At 33.0% G+C, this 19,798-nt stretch overlaps 1 long non-coding RNA gene across 1 annotated transcript; it reads left to right on the top strand.

The window, feature by feature from the left end:
* Positions 1 to 7,779: 7,779 nt before the first annotated feature.
* LOC128087078 (uncharacterized) lies at positions 7,780 to 19,057 on the top strand. Its single transcript, XR_008209675.1, has 3 exons — positions 7,780 to 7,880; positions 8,017 to 8,099; positions 18,543 to 19,057. It is a non-coding gene; the product is annotated as an uncharacterized LOC128087078 (long non-coding RNA).
* The last annotated feature ends 741 nt before the right edge of the window (positions 19,058 to 19,798 follow it).

Here is a 19,798-nt window from a genome sequence, read left to right as displayed (position 1 = left end):
GGAAATAATCATCAATTTGAGGAGAATCTGAATGATTTATATCTAGTGAACAGCCTAGCTCTATCCAACTTCATGTTGCCTAACAAACACAACTCACCAGATGGTGAATTAAGAAAATCAAATAGAATGTATTCAAACAAATGTAAAAGCACACTGAACAGTCATATCAAGAACAGCCACAGTTTTAACTTTGCCAAACTGGAAATAAATCCAAGAAAGAAATCTCTAGATAAACTGAGTGGCTATGAGGGACAAACACTAGAGTGGAAGAAAAATGGTTTGCAAATGAAATTCAAGATTTGTTATTTAAGGCCAAGGAAAAGAGAACAAGCCAAAGGACAGTGCAAGGAAAGAATGCTAAGAACAATAAAAATCAAGGAAAGGCAAATAATAAAAAAGCAGATAAAACACTAGGAAGCAGTTGTGCTTTCCAGTGTGAAAACATCATGTGAAAAGACATGTATTCAAATGAGAAGTAGAAAAGCCCTGAAATCAGCTTTTGATATCAAAAGATATAAAGAAATCATACTAGTCTGAAAAACAATGTACATAAATCTTTTAGGACTATCTCGTTTTAGGATGAAGTCATTCTGTGTAGAAATTTTATACTGACAATCCTGATTGAAAACTACATAAGAATAAAGCTTAATCAATAATGAGAGTAAATTTCAAAGGTGATTGATAGAACTCAGACATTTGGTAGATGTTTGATCTGATAGACCAATATGTTTGATAAACCAGACCCACACTGTAAAAAACTTTTATTTACAGTTTTTAACATTCTCAGGACTGGAAAATGAACAGCATGAAATGTATCTCCTTGCTTTTTCTATCGCTGCTAACACCTAGAGAAAAATTAATTAGATACAAATCCAAATATTTTTGGTATTATAGACACAATTGATAGAAAAATGCTGACTATTTTCTTTGCAAAATCAAGGGCTCAAATTTATGAGGAAGACCTGAAATGGTGAAAGAAAAAATGCTTAATAAGGTAGAACACCTTAACAATTTCAACAGCTCTGTAATAGTCCATGGAAACCTCATAAAGGAGATATTATCAAGGCAAGAAAATTTACAGACCATATTCACTTATCTTAAAAATAGATAAAATCAAAAATACCAGTAAAGACTGTTGTCAACCCTGAGGCTTTTCGACTCAAATATGTTGATACGTATGACTGAGAATTTAGAAGTGTTCCTGTAGAAAAAAATGTTGCTTGGAATGTATAACCAATATTCCAATATAGAAAAAAAGTATTTAAAAAGTCAAGTTCTAAAATCAGTATAATTTTCTGAGAAAAAAGTTTTTTCTCTTCAAAATGAATTTCCAAAGCTTTTAAAAGGCTCTGTGACATGAATGATATTTCTTCTTTTTGAAACTGAGATATTCAGATTCTGTTTTTAGGGAATGCTTGTTGAAATTCATGAAAATATTTGATCCACTATATCAAAATTAATAGTTAGACATGAATATACAACCAATTACCTAATGTTAGGAATATCTTGGTTGTAGTTTACTACTGAGATTCATCCTTCCATCATTAATTTAACAAATATCAGCATTAATCAAAGAAATATGAGGCATTCAAATCACAAACATTTGTTACTCCTAATCAAGTCAAAAAATGTCACCAACATGTTCCTATATTCCTCTTTTTGAATTGGTAAAAGTATATAGCAGCAGGAAAAAAAAAAAGATGCAGGGTCTGCCAAAGGATGCTAAATGAAAATTTTCTCATTGAAATCTAACTCTAATGAAACTACATTAAGCTACATCTCATTAAAATTAATTTTGTTTTTCTTGTGCCATTCTAAGAAAATCCTAATCTGAAATACTTAGCTAAGAAACTAAGAACACAGAGTAAGCTGCAGTCTTTCAGATTTCTGAGACAAACCTTCCACTCTGCTGTTTGCAGAATGAACAGAGATTATACAAGTAAGAAAAAAATAAAATAAGTATGGAAAAAAAAGTTTCAATTCAGGCATAGAAAATTGAAGAGCTTATACTATATTATAGACTTTTTTCTCTACCATGATATTTAACTTCTTCTTTGATAATCTGTTCTATTTTTTCAAAGATTAAAAAACTTATTTTTCCACCAACCTCAAAGCTGAGATTCCCTCCTATCCTTTCTTGATTATTAGTACTGTTGCAGCCTGTTCACAGAGTCTCATCTAAGACTCTTGTTCTCAAGGTTTTCTACCTCCACAGAGTTAGAAGGAAAATGAAACAAAACAAAAAATGTTGACTACAATAAAAAGTGGCAAAGAATATCTAGATAATCATGAAAAGAAGAAAGAAGATGGCAGGTCTGAAGGTCAGTTAGCATGACAGAGTCAATATGTATGACAGTAGAGTGCTAAGAGAACTTGCAACAAATACATGCAAAACCTTTTTTTGTCATTTATCAACACAGTATCCTGTTAGCTCAAGTTCTTCAACGTTATGTAAATTACTTCTGAAATGTGAGTGAAAACACGATGTCAGGACTTTTAAAAATAGTTTTAGTTTTTTCCTTCCAGTTCAGGACAGAAAACACAAAATGTTAATATGGAACATGGCTAAATGAATTGTCTTAGAAATCAGATTTTGCACTTCAAGTCTCAAAACTTGCTTAAACTTCAGATTTGGAAAATATGCAGTCCTTTTTTAAATTATATTCCTTTATTTCTAGTTCTAAAAATTTTCTTGATGATGGTTACTGAGCTTAGTTGTTGCTGAGCGACCTTTTAGGCTTTCACGAGTATCTACCTAGTCGTTACTCAAAGGTTACTGGGTTTCACCGTAGCAGTGATTTCATTTCAGTAGTTGGGAAACTGATCCCAGTTCATATAATTTAAAAATTACTCTGACAGCTTTATATTAATAAAATTCACAAAAAGTTCTGCATGTATATAGCACAAAACAGCCATTATTTCCTGTTCCTTGCACAATAGTGCCCAATGGCAGACTGAGATATACTGTATGTTTAACAGCTCAGTTGTGCATTCTTTTACTATTAAGCTGGATTTTAAAAGGCTCACACAGTGTTGCTACAAAGAAGAGCTTTATCTTCCAGCAGGCTTATCCTCCCAGTACTTATCCTCTAGTTAGTTTTTACTCTTTTTCTTAGTCTCTACCCCTTTGAAAAGTTTAGAGAAAACACTTGAAAGGGTTGTTTCTCAAAGATGGAGTAATTAAGATAAATGCCCCTAGAGTCTGACTCTCTCCTCATATTTCCCATGTTATGCACCATCACATTCAGCTTTGGAGGAAGAAGGAAAGAAAGAAATTGAATGAGATTGAATGAGGAAGGAAGGAAGGAAGGAAGGAAGGAAGGAAGGAAGGAAGGAAGGAAGGAAGGAAGGAAGGAAGGAAGGAAGGAAGGAAGGAAGGAAGGAAGGAAGGAAGGAAGGAAGGAAGGAAGGAAGGAAGGAAGGAAGGAAGGAAGGAAGGAAGGAAGGAAGGAAGGAAGGAAGGAAGGAAGGAAGGAAGGAAGGAAGGAAGGAAGGAAGGAAGGAAGGAAGGAAGGAAGGAAGGAAGGAAGGAAGGAAGGAGGGGGGGGAGGGGTGGAGAGGGGGAGGGGGAGGGGGAGAGGGAAGGGAAGGGTCTTCCATTTAATTGCTTCCCAGTAGTACAGTTTTAGCAACTTCTCTGAATAAGCAGGCTGACAAAGAGGATTCAGCATTAAAAATGCATTCCTAGCACTCTTAATTCATACAGTACTTGAGAGAAATTTTAGAAGGCCATTAAAATAGATGCCTAATTCAAACTGAGTTTGAGGGGACTAAGGAACCAAATCTCAATAAATACTCTGCTTATACAAAATGTTGCTCATCTCCACAGCTGTCCCTGTTCATCCTTGGTCTTATATATAATTTTTTTCTGAGCATGTGCAATACAGATTATCTTGCCCTTTCCTTAGGTTGAATGGGTTCTATATGAAGTGGTTCATCTACAAATTATATCAGTGTACAGTCTACTGATTTCCATGTAGCTCTATTCAAGTATAATATGTGTTATGAAAATTCTCATGTGAAGTGTAAACTCTATCATTCCAGGTTAAGTGGTCCACAGTTCTACTTTCTATGCTATTTTCAAAGCTCATATCTTCACAGATACCAAGCAGATATTAAGTAAAAAAATAATGTGATAACAAAAATCTTCTCCACCATTGATCTTTTTCACTGCCCCTTGACTTTCTAGTCAATTAGACTACATCAATGATACTTAGGTAGGATTTGTTTCAGCCAGGGCTGACACATGAGCAATGTGCAATTACGTGAAGTACATGATTAAGTGCGCTAGATTCTGTAATGGCTGCGTTTTATGCAAAAAATAAAATAAAATAGGTCATGCTGACTGTAGCCTGCTACTTGGCACTGTGTCGTCCCTGCCACCTGCTCATTCACTGGCAGGACAGAATAAGATGATTTGTTCCAGCAAATGGATGTCCAGAAGCTCAATCATTCAGTTAGGCAAGAAGGCAGAAGAGAACACTCTTGAGAAACTGCCCCAGAGGGAAGATCCTGCACAACTCCCAGGGCTGACAGGCAGTCATTCCATCTTTTGTCTCCTGTCTTCTCCTTCTACAGAGTTTCTGTATGTCTGGTTGGCCTTATGTAGTCTGGAAGATAATATATTTGAATACTTGACTAGGTTCAGAATGACAGTGCTGGAAAGCATTGATTTTAACTGCTCATTGGCTAATTTTCAGGTCACACTTCCAAAGAATGTGATAACTTTACTTAGTAGTGGCATGGGATCTTTAAAGAAGGATATGTAGCAGAAACACTGCTTTTTAAATAGAATTTATAACTTAATATTAGTATTGTGTACTCAGGTATACACCATCTCATGTTGAATATTTGAAGAGGATGGAAATAAATCCTATCACCAAGAAAAAGTTCTAAAAAACAAATGCTGACTTTTAAAAATGTCATTCCTTCTGGAATTTGTATTCCTTTAAGAAACCACAGTATGATCTAAACAAATTGCTGCAATTATGGCTCTGATTCAGAAAAGCACTTCAGCAAATATTTAACATAAGCATGACTTGGCATGTATACTCTTGAGTGCTGTAACTGAAGATAGAAACCCTTTTTATTTAGTACACAGTAAAACTCTCAGAAGTCAGTTCAACAAATAAGTCATCTTTGGCAAGTATGCAAGTATCAAGTCTACTATGCAACTGAGTCCACAAAAGTTTTTCCCAGCTTTTCTTTCAGTGATCATGATAGTCCTGTTATACAGATGAATACTATTTTATCAATTGAATATTAGCAATTATGGATGTAATCTCTAGCAGAGATTTTGAAAGCACAGTAAATGTTTATGACAGAAATATAGCAAAAAAAGTTTGGAGATAAATGTCCAAAGTCTGTGTGTCTATGTTGAAGCCCTCAAGCTACTCTCAGCTTTGTTCTATCACAGAATATTGTTTCCCTAGCTTGACTTTTAAACTTCTGTATTTTGACAGCACTGTGAGGTAAAGGTCTTCTCTGAGTCATTAACTTTCAACATTCTACTCTCTGCTCTTATATTTAAAGTTTAAGGATTAATGTGGCAGGAAAACCACAGTCACACAATGATTTATGGCTGAAGTCTTTCGTTTTTGAGTAGGTCTTGAGATCTGAGAGAATCTTTATAACTAATATTGAACAGTGAGAGTCTATAAATAAAATACATAGGGAGTAAGAATGTAAATGTCACGCACTGCCTTGCATTCGAGGTTGCACAGGAGACAAGAATTAATGCAGACTGTGGATCAGATGCAAATGACACGTTGTATGGTATTATATCACTTCCTGTGCTGAAAATACAAATTATTATAGCTGATATACCATGAATAATGTAACTGCTCACTGCAAAGTTCTAACTGTGTCTGTCATCCGTCACTTTTTTACCATTTTTATGAGACAATCAATAAAACTTGTCATGTTTTTCCTTTTTTATGGATCATAGAGTTCTTATCAAATACTCAGTGAACTATAGATTAATGGACAAACTGGGGAGTATTAGCTTTTACTCACCTTGAGTCCTTGTGAACAATAAGACTTTAAAATACAACTTTGCAGAGATTTAATTGTAGATTGTGCAATCTATAAGGAATTTTAGATACTTCTCAGCATCATCAGTTATTCATCTCAAAGTGCTCTTGTCCATGAAATTTGCAGTTAAAACCAAATGTAAAGCAGAATTCTAGGCTTTTTATACATTAAGTCAGATTTTTTCATTACACTTCGATCAATGCAGAAATGCAGCTGGGATCCATGTAAACATAAATTTTATTTAGCTAAAAAGATTATACTTTGTCAATTATGTGATAAAAAGTTGTATTTTAAAATCTGGTTGCAGATGAAATGAGGTTACTGTGGTCTGCCTTGAGCCAAGACAAACTGTTATTCATAACTAAGGTTTTCTTTCATTAGTCATGATTTTCTTTCTTAAATCCATCCAGATACATGCGATCTTGATTAACCTCCGCATTTATGTTCCCAGCAAAGGTTGCAATATTTTGTTTGTAAGACTTTTAACATTTTAACTCTAGCTACTGATGAAGATAAGTTTTAGCACTTGTTAGACAGGTTATAAGTTTATATATGAGAAAATAGGAAAGATTACTTATCTTTCTAGAACTTATAAAAATCTCAAACTCTACTTCTTGTAGCACTGCTTTTTCTGTGCATCATTTTAAATATATTTTCTTGTTTCTTGTTTCTTTATCACTAGTTTATAAACCCATATTTGATCATATTAATGTGTGTATGGCTGTACCTAAAATGTCATAGGACAAGACTCTCTTTCACTTTTCTAAAATTTTATTATTATTTTGAAATTTTGATGCAACTAGCTGGCTTCCTCATTCTTTTTCAGTAAAGCTGAAGTATAGAGACACCTGCTGGGAAGTGAATGAATGGAAACAATTGCAAATATTCATCCTAGTAATAATAAAAATAGAAATAATAGCATTATTCTTTTTTACAGCTTTTAATTTAACCTTATCTTTACTTGGTGTTTTTTATTTCTACAAAAACCATACTAAAGGTACAGAAAAATTACAGGCAGGGATATTCAATTTCAACATTCCATCTGACTAATTTTAACAGACCTTAAACAGTCCATGTGACTTCACCCCATTTCTTGTATTTTGCCCATTCAGTATCAATCACATAGAATTCTTGTGCTTGGACCCAGGAGTAGGTACTGCCTTGTGACAAATTCTGTGCGTAACTTCTAGAAATGTATTATTTCAGAAAATCTAGTGTTAAGTTTAATTACTGTATGTAGAAAATGAATGAATAAATAAATAGACTATAACAAAATAAAAACTAAAATACATATTATTGACATATTACTGAAATCAAATTGCATTCAGTATGTTCGCACAAATGAATGGTTAATGTTTAATTTTATTTCAATCTTACATTTAAACTTTCTTTTCACATTAGATTATAATTCTCTATTCATCATCTTATGCAACAAAGACTTCATTAGTCTCAAAAGCCAGGCTAATATACTTGGTTAATAACTATAATTATTTCATAATGCCTTTCCTTCTAAAACATATTAAGTAGGTTGCTCCAAAAGTAATACTTTCTATTTATTTCCATAGAAACTATGAGAGATACAAAGAAGTATGTTATTTGATAGCTCAAATTCTCAGCTATAAAACAATTAAAGCTTTTCAACACAGTCAAAATCATTAGCCAATTAGTGTGAATGAGATCTAGCTGTTAACCCCAATATAACTGCCTGTCCTAACAGGACTACTTCTTTAGTTACAGCACCACTTTTTAACTCTGATTTGAAAAATTCTTATCTGAAATGAGTTTAATAATAGTAATTCACCCAAAAAGGATTGGATATTACTTCTCCTGACTTGGCTCCACTAACAGTAGGTGTTAATGAGTTTCTGAAATAAGTTAGTGGAATAAGCACTGGAGTGAGCATTTATTCAGCATGAAGTATGCTTCTGAATTGATGTGGATATTTCTTGCATCTGTATTGATGCTTTCTTATAAATCTCCTAGGTTATTATATTTATGCATGAAATACTCTACCAGTCAGACTGATGAACTCCTCAATGCTGGACTGCAAACATGAAAACTGAAAGGTAAGTGAAATTCTTGTCCTTCATAATAACAGCATACAGAGTAGAATTGTGTTTTAAGAAGGCAACAGGGAATTGAAGTTCAGCTGAGAGCTCTGTCTTAATAACTCGATTGAGGTCAAAGTCTTTGTATTAGTAGTAGGTTGTTTTGTTCATAAACTATATACTGGTTTATTATCAAATCTTTTGAAGAGTATCAAAACTGCATTTTTCTTTAATGTGAGCTAAAGGGGTTTGAGTTGTTTTCTTATTGCACCAACACATTAAATAAAATCTAGTTTTAATCATAGAGTCATAGAATCATAGTATGGCCTGGGTTAAAAAGGACCACAATGATCATCTAGTTTCAACCCCTACTGTGTTCAGGGTCATGAATCTCTAGACCAGGCTGCCCAGAGCTATCTCCAGCCCAGTTTTGAATGTCTCCAGGGCATAACAAGCATAATAGTTTAAGCATAATAATTTTTTTTAGGTTCAAAATATTGAATAGAATTCACAAAATTCTTGTCTTTTTAGAAAAAAAAATATTTGACACACTTTTTCCAAAGCCATCACAATCTTTTCTGAATGAATCAAAAGGTGTTTATTATAGGTAATGGCAGTTTTCCACAATACTATCCCCTTTTTATCATCTTCATTAGAGCATTTAATATAGTATTGTATATATCCCGTGATTTACAAGTGGAAAAAAAACCCTAGGGTCACTGGAAGATTTTATATATTGTGAGAAGATTTGTACCTGTGAACTGATTACTGAGGTATAACCTTCTAATAAATAAATTTTATTTTTGAAATAATGAAATAAATGTTTGTTTTTTTCACTTATCAGACAAAAGTGAAAAGAGATTGTAACCAAACTTAGTAAAGAGAATGATGGACTTGGTTTCATCAGGATTAAGATTCCAGATTTTATGAATAACTAGTAAATAGATAGTGTTTTATTTTTATCTCTGTCTTGCGAGAATCCTGTTCATAGAACTGTGTATGTATGGATTTCTGTATGTGGATGGTGGAAGTACAACATGAATGATCCTCGTCTGTAAAAAAGGCACAAATTATAATATTTTCAAAATGTTCAGGAGGGCCATAGTAAAACTGTTAGCTTATTTAGATTCTTCAAACAACCATGCACCATTTTATATTTATTATTATATCACTGGATTTCTGTTTGCAGTAGCATTATTGATTATGATTAATTATTGCATTGAAGTAAAAAGAAACTAGGTACAATAATTATTGACTTGAAGTAAGAAATATTTCAGTACAAAGAACAAGAAAGAAATTAAGTACAGGAGAGATCAAATCAGAAGAATACTTATTTTGTCTTTTCAGTTCCTAGAGAAAGTTATGCTGGAATGTAGTTTTAAGCATGACTATACATCTGTTCTGTTCTGCACTGGTATATTAGACTAGTTTTATTGTATGTATAAATACACACATATTCTTAAGATCTTCATTTGGAATAGTTCAAAATAATCCCTTATTAATCTTTTCAATACTTGCAGCTCCTACCAAGTTCAGCAGCAGTAAGCAGAATTACTGGTGAAAAACCAAAATTGTTTCCTAAGTAAATATAAACATAATAATACAAATGCTTTGCACATTTCTCAGATCTCTAGGAAAGATCTCAGAAGAAGAAAAATAGAATAAAAAAATTCATTATTATTAGTAGTTCCTTATTCTACATGAGTATTACAATTAGGAAATCCCAAAACTCAAAGCAGGATACAAGATAATACTGGGACTCTGACCGCTTTTCTTTTAAGACAATTGCAAGCTAAGAATTCATGATTTGCTTAGGGAGTTTGCTTTGCTTTTTATTTGAAGGGAAAGAGATTCAGTTTCCTGCCCAGAATAAAAGTGCAGAAGAGTGAATATGCTACATGCTTTAAAAAGAACAGAATATTTTGCTCCTTTTTTTTTTTTTTTTTTTTTTTTGGTGTGTGTGTGTGTGTGTGTGTGTGTGTATGTATGTATGTATGTGTGTGTGTTATTCTCTTTCAATGGCAACTATATCTTGGTAGATCACACATTTGGTACATGTTTTTAAGCATATTAACATATGCTTCTTTTGTTATCTTATAATGTTTGTAAGTATATATTGGTCTACATGCTCTATCCTTGAGTTAATGGACCATGTTCTATTGCTCAGTAAGGATTTATAAAACATATATTCATTCTGACATAAGAGTGGCAGTCATCAGATTCAGGATGTCTTACAGAAATGTATCCCTCTGGATATTCCTTTTCTTGGGGAAAATCCGTACACATAAATTTGAGTTTACAATTTTGAAACGTCTCACAGAACCGAATTACAGGGGACAGGAAGAGATTTCAGGGAACTTTTACATACTTTTAATATTCATTTCTGTGAAATCAAAAGCATTTGGCATTATTGCAATGAAATATTTCTGTGTTTCAAAATCAGAATTAGTCTAGCAGTGAGTTGAGGAAGAGATTTTGTTTTTTTAGCAGCTTCTATTAAGCAGTTTTGCCAGTACCACCTATGCTAACTATGTTTATACTGCAATTCCAGTCAGGACTGTAGAATGTGTTGACATACTTAGTTAACAATCCGAGCTCAGATAATGATATCCTTAGCAGCAGATTTACTTAGATGACTAGCCAAATCCAGTTTATGACTGGATATATGTGCTATTGTCACTTCTACCCATTTCAACCTAGGGAGACTTGCTAATCAAGCAAAGTATGTCTGTGTCCATTAGTTTTGGAAGTTATATAGATTCATGATTATTAAACATTTATATATGGCATATATAACTAAAATATTATGAATATTTTTATTATATTATTATAACATATATAGTAATATCCTTTAAGATTGAGTATGTCAAGACTATATACAGTTAAAAGAATAGCAACATGCTGTCAAATATCCATCAGGTCATAGAATAGGTATGTTGCCACATAGATATAGCTCATAACATATAACTAATGTTATCTCTCTTCAGTACTGAAAGATGTTTTTAATTCTACATGCTAGACTTTTTGAGGCTTCTGTAACAGGAATGTTCTTAGGACAGTCACAGACTAATGTTTTTAAGAAGTTTTTGTTGAATCTAATGATTTGTGACAGCAAAGTATAGTGAGAACATATTTTAAACTGCAGAGTTTCACTTACAAACTGCAAATAGTGCAGGGGGAAGTTTTTTATTTTCTGGTTATCTGCAGCTCTGTTATTCATGATGCCATTCCTGTAACATTAGCAATGGTGCTAATTAACACAAAACAAAATCTCCCATAACTCAATAATGGAAAAAGAATCAATATGGTATTGACACTTCCAGTTTAGCAGGAAGATTTTTAGTTCTGCAGGAGAAAAATTAAAAAAAAAAAATAGTTGGAAGTTACTAGTACTATGTTGGATGGAAAAAAGAGATGAATTTATGTAGAAAGATCCAGTTGAATTCCTGAGTGGACCACCTGCACTCAGAGTAATTTTACCAGGGCTAATCCAAAATTAATGCCTCCTATTTTATTTTTTTTTTTTTATGTTGGCCCACAAATTGAGAGGTGGATGTTGGTGATATGGGAATAGAGGTTGAACCTTGCCAACAATATTTCACTAAATATTGTTACTATGCAACAGATGTGAGCAGTCTGACAAAATGATGTCTGATATGGAAATCCATCTGAAGCAAAGATGTGGAACTGAATTTCTTCATGTGGGAAAAATGGCACCCATTCCCAGCCATTGAAACTGCTGAACATTTATGGGCACCATACAGTGGATGTGTGTACAGTGAGGTAGTGGGTGATGCATTTCATCAGTGGTGACAGTGATAGTGCGTCACCTCCTCTGGTGCACATTTTTATGAGCACAGCATGCCAGCTTTTGTTCATTGCTGACAAAAATACACATCTAATGGTGATCTCAGTGTTGAAAAAGAGTGTCTTGTAGTTGAGAATTTGCTCTATCAAATAGTGTTATTGTGCCCTTTGTACCTGTTGTAGTTTCCATGGAAATAAATAGAAGACATTACTTTTGGAGCAACCTACATAGTAGCATGAAAATTTAGACCATCTATAGTACATAAGTGTTGACTATATAAATATTCTCCAGTTATTTTCTCTCCTGTCATCACTTCCTGAATAAAGTGATCTACCTAGAGACAGTGCGAACACTGCAGAGGTATCCAAGCATTACATGTTAAATTAGCTACCAGTTAAAGGATAGTCCAGTAATGTCTCCCAGTACTCAGATTCGGTGAGGCTACATCTTGGATACTCTGTTCAGTTTTGGGTCCCTCCAACAGAAGAAATTACTTACTCTGGAACATGTGGCTAAAATATGTTTACTTAATACCTAAGATTTGTTGGTTTTTGAATTGTTTTTTGAATTTTTGGAGGTTTGAATTTTGAATGTTTCCTCGGAGGACTTTTTCTTTGAGGATTTAATGATTTTTGAACATCAGTGGACCAACTTTTTTGCTAATTTTGATGTCAAATTCTCTTCATTCTGGACTTATCAGAGTCTCAGGCAGGGGAGACTTTCAGAAGTTATTTCAGTCATGGAGTGATCTCAAGCCACATAAAAGATAACAGCCCAGCTGGCAGCCTTTCATTCTGTTTGGTAGCCACTCAATGAAAGAAAACTTGAACTCTGTCACTTCAATTTTCTATCAGAAGGACATCTTGTTCAAAATGCTGGCCTTCGTGGAAGTATCACGTGGTAGTGCATTGCTTATCTCCAAAGGGACCTCTGGCTTGTTCATGGACCTATTTTTTTGGAACCATTCACATTCCTTCTATGAAGATAACTCATTTGATGACAATTAAGTCTATTTAACTGTTCAACCACATATACTGTGTTTAGAAGTAGCACTTAAACATATGTGATAGGATTAGATATCGTAGAGGTAAGTATAAATGCAAGAAAATGTCTCTTGTGAGGTTATAATTTAATTAATATTCTAAAATGCTGCTAGATTGTCAGAAACAGAAAAAAATCAACTGAAATTAGGCCGTAACTGTGTGTTCCTTCTGGAGGAAATTAGGATTTTTTCAACAGTTTGGATCCACCTTAGCTGTAATTCTAATAGTTGAAGCATCACAATGTAAGCTGAGCTTGAATAAATCCAATAAAAAAGACTCAAACCAGTTACAGAAAGAAGTGTCAACAAGATGTGCTGTCAAGTTGCCTCCTAGGCCTTACTCTTTTTAATTCCTCTGCTACTTTGAGTTTCATAGTCAATTATAGAAATCCACAACTGTAGGACAGTTTGACTCCAAGAGAGATATAGATGTGCAAAGGAATCAAGTTCTGTAGAAACAGTGCAAGAAAACAGTGGTTCATATTTTCTGATCCAATCAGACCTTAAATCTTCCTATGCAGATTTAATTTGTTTTAACTTGAAAATAATTGATGTTTCTTGCCTAAATTCATTGCAGTAAAAAAGGATAGTAGGGCTAGAACACTTGTGTTACACCCTGATATTAAAACTTGACTGAGGGAATGAGTATATTTATAAAATCATCCTAGAAATTCTGTAATATGGTTGTAGCTTATAATGACAAATCAAATACACAAGAAATAAGATTCTTTATGTAAACAGATCTGAGATAAATTACCTAATAAATTGTTACTAGAAGGAATTTTGCAGCAATTTATTCTTCATATGCTTGTTTTTTTTTTATTTTTATAATTTCATAAAATGATAATAAATTTATGGTAGAGACTAAAACAAAGAAAATATATGGGTTGGAAGTTTAGTCTTTTTTTTTTTTTTTCTGGACATAATCAAATCGTACTTTTCATCACTGTTCAGAATTATGGCCAGGTTTAGAGAAGGATGAATAATATGAAGAATAACTGCCAGAGTAAAACCAAGTCCTCAAACACTTCACTTCTCATTAATCTATTTTTCAAATGTAGCTAAAATTACTTAGTTAACAGTTTAAAGTTATCTTTTCTGTCTGTATTTATATCATTGAAAATGAAAATTTTGTTCTCCATTTAATTATTTTACTGTCTATTTAGTTATTCTAATTCTATTTTCAGCATGTAAGGTGAAAGAAAGTTGTTTTTTTTTTTTTTTTTTTTTTTCCTGCAGTTGCATTGATCTGAAGGAACATATCTGTCACCAAGTGCCAAAGTCCACAAGTTGTTTACATGGACAAGAACAGTTATATCATAGTGCCATTTTTTATTTTTTTCTGACAGAATACACTTCAGTGACAGTGTTCTACATAGAATTTTTAACTTATTTACATTTCTCTAGTTTTAACCTCACCATCAAGAAGTATGAGATGGATTTCATCTTTTTTCTTTTTTAACCTTCTTCAAATACTTGCTAGCAACAACAATAAATAAGGTATTTCTAGAAGAGTATTACATAAAAAATTATTTAGTCTAAATTAATTAATCAAATTCCCTTTGTGGTCAGTGCAGAGAGAGGTAGGCACTTTCAGAAGGCAACTGCTACTCTCCTAAAATGTGTCAAATATTCTGGGATTAATTTCTCTTTATTCTTTAGCTCAAGAACTGACCATGAATGCATGTCTAATTTTTATAAATTGGCTAAAGACAAATGAGATGAAACATATTCCCAAACCATATTTCTGTATTGGACCGTTCTGCAAAATATTAATAAGAGTTTCAGAGCTGTGAGTAGAGCTTTAGTATTACTGTCCAAGTAGGTAACTGCCTAAGGCAGATAGAAATCTAAATATAACAAGTAACACATACTGTCCAGAGCCTATTCTGAACTGGTATATGGTGTAATAAAAAAAGTCCTTAAAAGCAAATAAAAATTATAACTAAATTATCAACTTATCTCTATACTATGCATTTAGTAATGTATGTTTCCTTTTGATCTAAAAATTCATTAGATAATGACGAGTGTTTGGGCAAACATTTGTGACACTGGATCAGCCAAACATTAAACATCTCCAAGTTTTAAAAAAAAAAAAAAAAAAAAAAGAGAGAGAATGGGAGATTAGCAAAACAAGAATAATAAAAAATAAAAGGCTTTCTAAATTACTGTTGCCTGTGTCATTACATTTCATATTGTGCATGGAATCTAAATACATTGCTTTGTTCTGCATGACAAGCAGAAGTGAGCATTCATACATTACTCAGCCACTTAATTAAGAGCCTGGGATATTTGCAGTTAGCAGAAACTAATAAGGGAGCCACATTTAAATTCAAATCACTCCTCAGGGTAGCTGTCTGCAGCATAAGCAAAGCTTACTGGCTAGATGTTCCTCTGAAGGCTCAGCTGAAATCCTAGTTTTACTGTATTTGTGAGTAGCGAATAATTCTATTTATGAAGAAAGGTAAAATCTGTTTGTAAAACAAACAACCAAAAAAAATCTGTTTGGGATTTTCAAAACCTATTTTTTTCCCAGTTATTTTTAGATTCCTGTACTTCCCATGTTTTCTAATAAAATAAGAATGTGATTTAGGGCTTTACTAGCTCAATTTAAGAGGCTTTGTTAAACAGTCAGCTGGGCTTACTCTGTGTACAGGAATAGCAGCTATTGCAGATGGTAAGCAGCCATTCTCACAGCCTCAAGGAAACATATCCAAACTGATGTATTGATACATTAGATACTACGTACATTTCTAAAGGCTTTAAAAATGTAGTTTACTGTGCCACCAGTTTTCTTCTGTTTCTCACTCTTGAGGAAAAAATTTTACATTTTTGTTGACAGTTGTGATACTAAAGGAATTTCAGTGTGGTTTTTTTTCTTGTGAAAAAATAAAAAAGTAGTAATAGAAATATTTAAATTGACATTAACTAGGAGCACTGTCATTAACATGAACCCACACCATTTGCAGATAATTTCTAGTATCCTAAGAACAATTCTAATCTCTTCTTTCATCTTACACTTGAGGACATCTGCTTTGAAGGATCAGTGAATCTGAAATCTAAAATTCCATCTATTTTTTTGTTCTGTGAATTGAAAATTGTCTCAAAAATAGGTTTCAATTGCCCTCTCAAAATACAGATTGCTTATGGCATTTTATAAATGTATGTAATGAGCTTTTATTAATTGCAGTCATGTTACTTAGAATATTCTATTTCATTACATTTCTGAATTCTTAAATTTCAATATAGGAAAATTAAGTATAACTATCTGAAAACTCAAAAGAGAAATATCTTATTAACAACTCTTCTTATTTAATGTTTGGAAATATGGCAAAAGTGTTGATAGCTTGTTCCTTACAAATAAAGCAATATAAACTGCAAGTAAACAACGGATCACTCAAAACAAAGCAGCTAGAAATAGCTCAAAGTTGGCCATGTGCAAATTTTTGCCTTGAGAAACCTTGAAACGTTTGTCATAAATATGAGGAACAGTGAATATTTAATCTTTTCCACTATGTTAGAGTATGCTCACATCATAATGGATGCATTCTCACACAGCATGCAAGCATGTTTAAGATAACTGCAAATGAGCTATGTTTAAAAAAAAAAACAAAACAAAACAAAACAAAAACAAACAAAAAAAAAAAAACCAACAGAAGAAGAGTACTTCTACCCTAGCAATGAATCACTGTTATAAGCCATTATTATTACGTTACTTGCTGCCAGTATAAACCATACACAAACCCTGTTGGCTACTCATCTTGCTTTAAGTATGTATAACTGACAATAGAAAACATCTGCTCCTCTGTGACCTTTCCACGCTTCCACTAAATACAACATTTTTCTTTTCCTCGTAAGCTATTCTCCAGAGGATCTTTCTCCTGGGCTGTAAGTTCAGTTGGTCTGAGGCTCTCAGCCTTTGCTCTTAAAGTATGGGTATACTACAAGTTTTAGAGATTTTTGAATGCTTTGGAAATTCAGTGATGCTCACATACTCTTTTTAATATATTTACGATGAACTATATACTGTTAGTTTGTTTGAACACTTTTGTTTTACTATGCCATGTGTTGACCCCCAAATCGCATCAATGAGATTTCTATTTTTGTCTCTGTTATTTTTTTATATTGCTCCATAATGGCTTCAGAGGCAAAAAAGACTCTTGACTCACAACTTTCTGGATTACCTCATTGCCATAAAGAAATTTAATGTCGTTTTCAGGTACTAGCCCTTCAATCTCTCTTACCTGGGGATGCCTGTGCAAGTGTATGTCTATTCGAAGAAGTGGAATAGCATGGAGATGTTAGCATAAAGTGTTAACAAAGCCTGTTCCAAAATTAAATGTGGTTTAATTGCATCAATATTATTATGTTCACTCAGCATTTCTGAGAGGGCCTGAGGTATTTCTGCAAATGCAGCTTCACTCCGGAACTGATCTATCTGAATTTTTATCATGACATTAGAGCTCCCTGGTTGCAAACAGGGATTTCTGCATCCTATTCAAACCTGCAATTCAAGTAAGCCTTCAAAGGATAGGGATGTATTCTTACTCTTACATTGCTCGTAAGTAAATGGAGGAACAGAGAAATGAAAGTTTGTAATGTCTTAGGACATCTTCTTCAGCGTTTTACTTCTATCACCTGCAAAAGTTTTATTTGCCCAATGGCTTTTAATGACAGTGAAATCAGCAGTGCAAGTATGATGAAGTGGGTATTTGACTCAGAGCAAAGCTTAGAAGAGCTACTTCAAGTGCCAGTCTTTCTTGAAGAGCTGTGCTCCTGTTACATGACTGTAAGAGATTAACAATTTTGAAGTCAATTATGGAAAAACTCTCATAGTAGAACTATTTTATCAGTAAATTAGAACACATCTTGTAATCTGCCAACTTCACCAAAACTGAGTAAGTAGGCTCTATGAGTTCTGTAAATCAGGTTTGTTTTTCATTGTATTTTTTGTGATACTGAGCACAAGATTATTCATCTCATAATATATTCTTGAACAGGTCTCAAACACTGAGACCTGAAGTAAATTGTCACTTATTATGCAAAATACAGCTGAAACCACAAATGACTGCTGCTGCATAAATGTTGCTGTTTCTTTGGCTGTCGTTCTTTTTCAAAACAAATTAAGAAAATACATGAGATTTTAGATCAAAAACAGAAACATTCAAATCATCATTCTTTCTTGCACTCACAGTACTACCTGGAATGCTCTCCTTTGGTTGGCTTTGCCTCTGAAAGAATATTTTTAAGTATTGCTAATTGTTGTTTGTTTCTTCTTTGTTTGTTTTTTCTGTATCTATGCAGAAGTAAAATAAAAATCTTTCTAGAAATGTGTATTTTCTTGATCTTTCTCTTTTAATAGCATTTGTGATGTTTTCTTTCCAGTCAGTTAATCTTCCGCAGCTACATGTAATCTTCATGTTCTGTTGTGTCAAAGAGACAAAATTACAAAATTATTCTGATTAAATTATATAAAAAACTATATTACATTTTAATGTAGAAAAAGACTTAATGCAAGTGTTCAACCGGGGGGAAAAAAAAATAAATGGAAAATGTAGTGCTATTAAATTAATGGCACACTTAGTCCTCTATCACATCTTTCTGTCCACAGATTTTAAAGGAAATGAATAGTACTTTCTTTATTTGAAGATGGGACAAGTGATGCACAGAAACTGGTGGCTGTCTAGCAAGTGAATCTGAAGATTCAGTAATCATTATTTATTTGATGTTATCCTCATTGACCTACAGTAACTTATGACAGTGGGATGATGCTCTGTATTTCATGGAAAACTATCTGCAAGATGCAGAGCATAAATCACTTAAGGGTAAAGAATATAATTACACCCATGATTCTCACCAAGTTGATCCTCATGCATAAATTTAAACTCATACTAAAATGTGTGTAGACCCAGAACTTGAGGAGCTGAGCTGTATGAGCTGTATTTTGTTTTATTCAGAGAACCAGCAAAATATTAGTGTACTTCTATCATGACAAGTATGTTCTTGGAATAGATTTTAATGGTATATTGATTCTCTATCTGAATGAAATCCAGTCAGTACAATTCTTAGCCCTAGATAAAGACACTTACCATTAATACATTTTTCCATTAAATAAATATCAGTTTATTACCCACTTTCTTAAATATTTAAAATTTTAATGTTTCATTATTTTACTTTAACTAATAAAACTGTATTTTGGAATCTATTTGACATTTTAAATTAGCTTCATTATTATCAAATTGAAACTCTTAAGCATGCAAATGTATTACAGCTTATTTATAATTGCTCTAAAATTTCACAGAATTACATTCAATCATGAAATTCATATTTTTCTGTACCACTATATTTTTTTTGAAACATCACATTTATTTTATAATCTCTTTTTCATTCATATGCTCTAGTATCAGGCTCTAAATGAAGAGTTACATTAAAGATAATAAAAAAAATTCTAGATAGTCCAAGTTATCATTAATTCCCATTGATCTTAATGTTCTTAGATGGAGGAAGTTTCCTGAAGAAAACTTTTCTTCCCTTTTAGATCATTAATAATGATGAGAATAATAATAAGCAAATTTTAAAATTCCAGGCAAGTTTGAGGCATTTTGTGCTCCTAACAGTGAATTACCAGCTCTTACAGAACTTAGTAGGATACTTTTCATGCACATTCAAGGACAGTATTTGGTTCATGCTGAGGATAAGCATGCAATTTAAGTTCTGCCAGTGTAATATATATCTAACCTGCAATATGCCAGCTACTTCAGATGAGTACTCATGTCTCAGGAAGAGTCTTTCAGTTGTAGCAAATCAGGTGGTGGCTCTGCAAAGTGAATAAAGCATACACAAGGCATGTATATGATAAGACCTATG

Source organism: Tympanuchus pallidicinctus, unplaced genomic scaffold (genome assembly GCF_026119805.1).
Source record: "Tympanuchus pallidicinctus isolate F22 unplaced genomic scaffold, pur_lepc_1.0 scaffold3, whole genome shotgun sequence".
Lineage (NCBI taxonomy): Eukaryota > Metazoa > Chordata > Aves > Galliformes > Phasianidae > Tympanuchus > Tympanuchus pallidicinctus.
The sequence above is the reverse complement of the archived record's forward strand: the minus strand, read 5'-3'. Positions and strand labels throughout refer to the sequence as shown.